Below are 9604 nucleotides of genomic sequence, written 5' to 3' on the forward strand. Positions count from 1 at the left end.
ATGGAGATACGATGATGCAATCAGCGCCCTGGAGCTGGAGGAGCCATGTGGACACCCATGCCAGTGCTGAGATGCTTTTTACCACCATTGGATCCACAAGACTTTCCACCCATTGGCCTGTGATCTTCCTGCATTTGGTGTCATTGCATGCGTTTTGTGAGTCTGAAGAGGACATTATAGGTTGGTATGGGACATAGGTGCTAATATCGGATTTATGGACTTGATCTGGACTGGGCTGAGATGTTTTCTCAATATTCAATTGTTCTTGTATATAAAGGTCTTTCTTATATACACAGGAGTGTCTATGAATTTGTTTCTTCAGTCTACCTGGACTAACACAGCAACATTCAATCTTTTGTCATCTAAGATAATATTCACAGATTATGGGATGAGAATTGAACATATAATTTAGAAACCACCATCCAACCCATTATACTAATTGCCAAGGTCAACTTCAATAGATGCTCTCAGTCTGCCTTTCAGTACACAACTCTTTTGGTAGACTTAAAATCTCTTTTTTTGGCCTCCAGGACACTGCCTTCCTTTGAGAGCAGACATGAAATTTTATATTTTATGTGAATTATCTTTGTGACCGTAATGGGAAAAAGGATTGGCCGAAGTCCTGGAATGGGAGACTTGGGAGAGGTAGTGGGAGTCCTTTTAGAGGAGCCTGGTGTGTCACATTTAATTATAGGCAGGACTGTGGGAAGGAACGTCAAAGTGGTGTGGCCGCCACATGTTGGAGCAGAGCAGTGCTGTTTGGAAGCGTTGCTGTGCTTTGAGATGCATTTGTACTCACCTTGAAAATATTGAACCAGCCTCTTTTATAATAAATTCTTGATCGTAATCACCTTCACTTGCTGCATGGGCAGTTTTTAAATCAACGAACAGGGCCTGGACCGTTTCTTGCACTGATATAACGCTAAATGAAAACTGCAAGCACCTGTTTTGACACACTGTATACTAAAAACACAGTGAGGAATGGATCACATTTGTCACCTAGGGACTGCCCGTGTTACCATATGTCTCCCTAAACTGTCCAGGAGATTTTTAATGGTTTGTTTCCTAGTGATGAGTTGGTAGAGAGCAGTGTGATGGATTGATCTCCTTGAATAGTGAAATAGGAAGTACTCTTATCTTGTGGAATTATTTTGAAAGATCGTCATGAACACATTGGTAAGGAGGTTATTTCTCACTGAGAATCCAGGTTCTGATGGTGTCCCATCCTTCGGCACTTTCGGCACTGGAAAAGAAGAGCACTGAGGGATCATGCTATAGTATGGTTACAACACCCATTACCAAGTTATAAAGCTCACAACATTGCTTTATATATTGTACACTGCCAGAATATTGTTGTACACAAATGTAGAAATGATAGGAACAATATTTTACCAAAGACTTGTAATACTTGCTTCATCCACCCAACAAAACATAGACCTTTCATGAACACTCTAAATAGTGGGATTGTCTCTTTTCATATCTCTCCCTTCTGATTGTCAACATTGATAGGATTGACATTAATTAATGAAGGTTTTAAAGTCGATCATATGGTGTCTATGACCATGTAATGTAAAATGTGACGGGGGAAGAGCTGTCTTCCAGTAGAGCTGACCTTCATGAGGTGGATGGATAAAGTGTCCAGGCCCTTCATGGCCTGATGTGGACTGACTCAAAACCAGAAGAAACCTTTGTAAAAAATCACTTAATGGTGGGAATATGGGATAGATAAGTTATGAATCTAGGGAAATTGGAAGTAATAATTAATGATTAATTTTGCTGTAGATAATTCAAACATAATTGCAAAAGTTCATTGGGAGTTTACTAGAAAAGGCATTATTGAATTGTCAGATCAATAGCCTAGGCATTCATTAGTGAGCTGGGATGGACTGGTATTTGCCATTTTGAATCAAATAATCCTACTTTGCTGAAAATGACAAATTGTGGATGAATAGCATCACATTTTTAGGCAGAGAACATCTCAAGATATACCCTGAAGTATAAGAGTGCCAGGAATAGGATCGAATAAGATAAAATCCATAAGCCTATAAGGAAGACAATTGAACGTGACTATTATGCATATTTATCCCCACACTATTAATGACAAATCGAAGAAATTGAGTTTTCCCCCAACTTTTACAGTTTGAAATTGATCAAAAAAAGAGTCACGCTGCATTGATAATTACTAGTGTTTGGAATGCAAATGTAAACAATGATGAAAAATTAGCAATTTTAAAATATGTACTGGATGATAGAACCAATGATGGAACTCATATGATACAATTTTGCAAGACCAATAATTTATTCAGTGCAAGTACCTTTATTTCAACAATATAAATTCCAACAATCAAATGTTCCTCACTGGATGGGATATACAGAAATCAAATCATCTACATCTGTCTGAACCAACAGGGGAACAGAACTGCAATTGGTTTATATACAAGTAAAAGCTTAAAGTGAAACAAACTGAAAACACGCCCACTAAAGCCAAAGCACAAGCTTGAGTATTTATATCCCACTTGATTATCTAGTGCATCCCAAGAATAGACTTCCTGCATGAACATTAATGACTGAAGACCAGACAAGATGTGAGGCAACATCAAAGAGATCACATATGAAAAAAGCAATAGGCCGTTATAAAGACAGGAAAGAAAAGGAAAAAAATGGGTGTTAAAAGAGACCCCCAAACTTGCTCTTGGGTGTAGAATAGCTAAAGTAAATGTGATTAATGATGGAGCATAGGAGCTGAACAGATTGTGAAGGGTAAGCAGGAAAAGAAATACAGTATTATAATGCCAAGAGCAGGAGCAGGAAAACTGAGGTTTAGACCATGCTCAGCAAATCACAACCAAACAAAAAATGGGGGAAAAGGTAAGCCTTACACTGTATTGCTGCAGGGTTCTCAGGACAGAATATTAAATTGCACAGGGAATGTCAAACCAACAAAGCTGTCTTGGAAGAAATACAGCCAAACACTCCTTAGAAGTTCGGATGGGGAGACTTTGTCTCGCATGCTTTGGACATGTTTCTAGAAGGGATCAGTCTCTGAGAGGGACATGGTGCCTGGTAAAGTAGACAAAAGCAGACCCTCCAGAAATACATCGAAACAGGGCCTGCTACGTTGGGCTCAAATATAACACTTGCGAAGGGGGTGCAAGACCGGGCAATGTTTCATTCTGTTGTACATTTGGTCAAAACTGACTCAAAGGCACCTAACAGCTACAACCTTGTGTGTCCATCCCAACTAAGTACGTTACCTTCCTCTAAATATTCTTCCTGGTACAGATCGAATTCCATAAAGCAAACGCTCAATATTTCTCTTTCTAGGAAAATACTCCTAGCTTTAATCTCTACCCTTTTTAGCAAGATTTGTCAGCCCCCACCCCACCCCTATCACCCATTCCTTTCTCTTTTTGTAATGGAGTTCTTTGGGCTATATATAAATGTGCAATTTTTGAGACAAATACACAAGCTCTGAAATATTGGATGGGGTTTTCCAAGAAATATGCTAACTGCCAACTAAGATTTTTTTAGCCAGAAAATGATTTTCTTCAATTGAGTATTGTTTACTTCAAATCTCAATACATAAACAGAAATATTTTAATATTAAAATCAAATTATGGGGGAAATGATGGTGGAAGCACAATAACATTGATTTTATTGGCCACTTTCATTCTGTTTTTACCTTTTATTTTACTTGACAGTATTTTCAAGATGGATACATATTTTTTATGCTCCTTTATTTATTATGTCTCAATATTTCATTGTAATCCTTAGTCTTTGTTGAGTGATCATAAAATATATCCCCTTACTATAGGTGAAGGAGCATAGTTGGCAAAGTGGGTTACATATTGGACTGTTAAACACAAGGATAACAGTTCAAATCTACCAGTTGCTTCTCTGGAAAAAGATGAGGCTATCTACTCCCATAGGAACTTACAGCCTCAGACACCAAAGGGGCAGTTCTGCTATACCCTCTCGTGTTGCTTTGAGTCGGAATCAAGTGGATGGTGATAAGGTTTTAGTATAGCTACAAACAATGCCTCCAGCTTCTAATTTAAACAAACAAAACAGAGTAAATTACAGTGAATATGTTTACTTTTGAGTACATGGGGTTTCTCAGGGGGTAACATCCCGATATGACGTTATAGGACTATAGGATATAGGATATAGGACTATAGGACTATAGGATAAATCCAATGCACGAAGTGACAGCAAACCAGAAAATCAAACGCACTGCTACGGAGTCAAGGCTGACTCATAGGGTTCCTAACGGGTTTCTGAGACTGTAACTGTTTACCGGCGTAGAAAGCCCAATCTGTCTCCCGCTGAGCTGCTGGTGCTACCAAAGTGCCGACCATGCTTATTGCAACCCAGCGTGCAAGGTTCAGGGCTCTCAAACGTGGCAGCATTCATCTTTTCATAACTGTCTCTTGGGTTTCAAAGGAGCCTTGGTGGTGCTTTGGGTTAGGCGCTTGTTTGGTAACTGCAAGATCACTGGTTCAAATCTACCAGTTGCTCTGTGAAGGAGGCTGAGGGCGTCTGCACCGGTTAGACTTGTCATCTCACAACTCTTTATAAGGCCACTCACTATGAGTCGGAACTGACTTGATGGCAGTGGGTTTGGCTTTTGATTTATTTTTAATTATATTTTTAAATCACACTGAGTTTGTCAGCTCTTGTGCTTCATAATGCTTTTATACCAGTGGTAGCAATGTCAGAGATTTTTCAATGGTTTGGTTTGCTTACCTGTTTGTTTGTTGTTGTGTTCTTATTTTAAAATTATAGCTAATAATATGAGAATAATATTTTCTACTTTCCTCTTTATTCCATTTACTTAAATTTATGAGTGGAGATCAATGAATACTACATTCAAATTTAAGAATATTTTGGTTGATTACAAAATTTTGCTAGAAATCTTTATTTGTGTGCATTTGATTCAATGGAAATTTTTAAGTGAATTGATATCTTTAATATTTTAAGGGAGTTGTCAAAGAAATGTCACTCAGATTTCACTACCCTGTTATCTGCTTAATATTGATAGGTTAGCTTTTCTTAGTTTATGGCAATATCATTTATAAATAATAATGCTTTTTCCCTTTTGCTGCATAAATTGTTAAAACTATTATTTTGCTTTGTAGATAATGGTGGCTAGGATTTCTCAGACTGTGTGAAACAAAGCTGAGAGGATAGTCATTAATAACTTCATATCGCTATATTAAAAGACTATGCCTTACTCTATTAACTATTTTATTTGTCAAAGCATTTGGTTGATTACTCTTTATCAACTTAAGAAAGTTCCCATATCATCTTAGTGCATAGTTTTCTGAGAGTCTTTAATCTCAAATAAGTTGTAACTTCTATCAGGAGCTTTTAGTGCATATATTAAAAGTCATGTGGTATTTTGGATTAGATAGTCAGTTACCAAGAATATAAAATTGTCTTTGCATTCTAGGATAAACACTATTAGAACAAGGGATGTTCATTATTAATACACGATTAGATTCCATTTACATTTTCATGGGAAAAAGAAAAGGGCCTCAAATTTCCTTTCCTTATTGTATTTCTGCCACAGTTTAAAATAAATTTTTAAGTAGTCTCAAAATAAAATAAAAAAAGAAAAGAAAGGAAAAACATTCCTTGGGTCATCTACCAGTTCGTCAGACTAAGGTGGCTTGCGAGCCGCAGTGACGCCCAAAGCTGGGCCACTAGTATTTCAAATACCAACAGGCTGACCCTTGGTGGATAGATGTCAGCAGAACTTGCAGACTAAGATAGAGAAGGACAAATGAGCTAGGGACCCATTTTTGACACGTAGCCAATGAAAACCCCATGTATCACAACTAAATACCGTCCAGCGCAACACTGGAAATAATCTCCCTAGAATGAAACTCACTCAAAATACCCCGTGGCCACAGCAAAGGACTAGACTTCACTGTTGTTGTGGAGAAGATGCCAAACCAGCACCGTTTTGGTTGGCTGGCTTGGTTTGGGTTTTCTGTTACACATTGGGTTGACAGGAGTTGCAACAGATTAGCAGCTTCAAGAATCAGGCAGAGGAGGACAGCAACGACTTTCCTGTAAGCCACTTGGGTCTGTTAGTCCGTCCTGCTTTTTGTCCTTTGTTAGGTCCAGAGGTCTCATTCCTCATAATATTGGCTGATTGAATGCTGACATTTTATACACAGTAAATGAACCATAATGAGATCACTTGCTCCATGGGAAGAAGATGAGGTGGTATCCTCCGGTAGAGATTCTAAGTCCCAGAAACCCAAAGGGAGAGTTCTGCCCTGAGCCATGAAGTTGTCATAAGTCAGAACTGACGCTAGGGCAGTGAGCTTGCTCTTGGGTATTTTGGAGAGCATGGGACTTTATCGCCATGTCCAACCCCTGCAAAGGCGAGTACAGAGCTCACCACACAATAAGTGCATTTCAAATCAGGTGCATCCTGTTTTTTGCTTTTGTTTTTGAGATAAGAATTTCTTATACTTATGTTGTATAAGACTTTTCCCTGAAGTCTGATATCATTTCCATTCTAATCATCCAATCTTTATTAAATGCTGTGCCTCTCACATTTCAAGGAACCAGATGAACTGAACCAACCAGGGGCAACCCACTCCCCTCTAAGGGGGATTTGCTTGAGATTGACTTTGGGACATTTTAGGATCGCTAAATCACACAGGCCAAAGTCCACCTTCCCTGGGTAATTAGTATTCAGTCCAAAGTGTGCAGACATAGTTTGGGAATACTTCCTGGATAAAACATTATGTTTATATATAAAGCTTCCTGTCTCATCCCCCCTACTTTAAGGTAAGTATAGACAAATGGTTCAGGACATCACTTCCTCAATTCCATTAAGAAACATTTCCAGTAAGTAAATTCATCCTAACACAGCCAAGAATGAACTCACTAAAGGAGAGCTTCTATTCCCCCCTGCCCCCCAATTCTAGAAAGCTAAAAAATAAATTAATCAATCTGGCTGAGCCTTTTATTTTTGCCTAGGACTTTTTTTTGGTAGGGGGGGGGCTGTTATCTTTCAATAAACTATGGTACTTTTCTTTTCATTTTCAATTTTACTTCAGAGACACATGTAGATACCAAACGAGTCAAATGTGGCCGGTGAGCCGCAGTCTGCCTTCCCAAGTTCTAGAGGGACGCTGACAGATCACAGGTGGGGAGAGCTACAGGTCTGCTGGCTGCTGGCTTCTGTTACCATTTATGTTGTAACTCCTTAGAACAGTCCGGATAGCTGGCTGTGTACCTTCTCTTCGTTTAGATAGCTCCACCCTTTACATACCTGTCTGGTAAAAACTGTGGGGCCATCCATTGAATCTGCCTTTCCTTCATGCCACACATGCAGTGTGACCACCATCACAGGCAGTTTTGTATCTGAACCACGCCTGGATTCTCTCTGTTTATCCCGTCTCCACTGCCACCACAGCGATCAAAGCCTAGGTCATCTCTTAATTAAGCTAGCGGAGCTCCTCCTGTCTGAGGTGCCTGCTTTCCATCTTGTCTCCTGCAACCCCCTTTCCACACTGGAGACAGAGTGATCTTTTGAAAAATACAGTAAGTCAGACCAGGCCATTTATCTACTTTTAAATTCCCTCAGATGCCTTCTTTAGCTCATGAATCAAACCTGAGTTCCTTATGCTGGCTAGCATAAGCCTGAGAATATGCTTTTGCACAACTCCCCGGAGCTACTGCCCCACTTACCCACACCATGTAATGATGCTGAGGCTTCATTTTGGGTTCTTGAATATGCCCAGCTCTTTCTAAAGTTATTTTCCATCTACTGGTTTAAGGCCAAGGACTCCTTGTGGAAGAGGGGGTTATGGATCAGGCTGCTCACTGAAGGATCAGCAGTTGAGAATCAGCTCAGTGAGAGAAAGATGAGGCTTTTGATTCTGTAAAGATTTACAGTCTTGGCAACCCACAAGGTCAGATCTACTCTGTCCTATAGGGCTGCTGTGAGTTGGAGTCACCTCGATGGCAGGGATGTTTTGTCCTGAGTTGGGATTGAAGACACAAGAATAACGTCCCAAATCCAAACTCACAGGGTGGAATTGGCCTTGTGGTTTTCTGAGATTGTAATTCTTTACGGGAGTAGAAAGCTTGTCTTTTTCTAGTGCAGATTTTTTCCAAACCCTTTGATAGGGTTCGGTCTTATCATAGGAACGTTACATGACAACTCAAATTGTGTCCATTAAAACATCCAGCTTATGACACATCTATCCTGTTTTATTATACCACTTTATTTCTGTATTTCTACTGATATAATTTTCTCCCATGTTACCAGATCTTCGAAATATAGACCTTCCTTGCTTTAGCCACAATATCCGATTAGTGGAAAATCCTGAACATGTGTATCTTAGGAAAATAAAGATCCTGAAGGTTTTGCCATACTGATAATGTCCTAAGGCTAGGAGCACTATTGGTAAATTTCACTGGGAAATCTACCCGGAGCCTCACCATTCATTTTCTGGTACCCAGAGCCTAGCTTGTCATTACATTTTGATGCTTGCTGTTTATTGGTATACAAGCAACCGAGAGTCACTTCAGCATAACCTCTTTGTCTGGATCCTGCTTCGGCAGGTTTAGAGATGCCTGCTCCGTGCCCTCCCAGCACTGTCTGCTCATCTCTTCCCAAGTATCGCAAAATAAAATCTTTTATCACTTTCATAACTTCCAGTTGGAGCTCTTCATCTTTGAGAGGAAAAACAAAAGTGTGCTGAGCTTATATATTTCCTACATAGTGGTTCTGCATTGGTCTGCTAACCCCAAGGTCTGCAGTTCAAACCCATCAGCTGATTCATGGGAAAAAGATGAGGCTTTCTAGTCCCATGGAGTTGTAGTACAGGAAACCGACAGAGGCAATTCTACACAGTCCTATGGGTCAGTATGAATCAGAAGTCACTTGATGACAGTAAGTTTTTCTTGTTGTTTGTTTTTAATAACAGTCTCTAGCACATTCTTTTGTTGAGAATATTTCTTTCAGGAAAATATTTTAGCTAATTTACAAAATGCTTGCCTGTAGCCATATTACTCCTAGTCCATTCATCCATTTATTCAACAATTAAGGTGGCCAGATACCGGCTCTCTATTTTTAGAAGTCGAGCTCAAGAAAACCTACATAATTCTTAGGCAACTCCATGGTCAGGGAAGGCATGCATTAGAAAGTGGGATTATGCCAATGACTTCTTCATTGTTGTGTCCATTGTAGATTGTTTGTTAAGCTATTGATCATACCTCAGAAGGATCATAGAATGACCTCTGCATGCACCAAGGTGATCTGACAGTAGGAAAATTTACCTGCAGTGCCCAGTCATTTCCACTTGGGGTCCTGTCTTTTCAGTTTATCAAAGTGGTTGTTTTCCTTTCTCCTCAGACTGCACCCTATGCAACCCCTTCCCAACTCTGCTTTTGTCATCTCTGGGTGATAATAGAGGCCCATGTGAGATATAGGAGCGTCCTGGTGGTGCTGTGGTTATGTGTTGGGCTTTAAGGTCGACAGTTTGAAACCACCAGCCGCTCTGCAGGAGAAAGAGTGAGCTTTTTACTCCCATCCAGTCTCAGAAACTAGCCAGGACAGTTCTAGCAAGTGCTA

The sequence above is a fragment of the Echinops telfairi genome, unplaced genomic scaffold, assembly GCF_000313985.2.
Source record: "Echinops telfairi isolate 266 unplaced genomic scaffold, ASM31398v2 ScPeMD7_2291;HRSCAF=2852, whole genome shotgun sequence".
Lineage (NCBI taxonomy): Eukaryota > Metazoa > Chordata > Mammalia > Afrosoricida > Tenrecidae > Echinops > Echinops telfairi.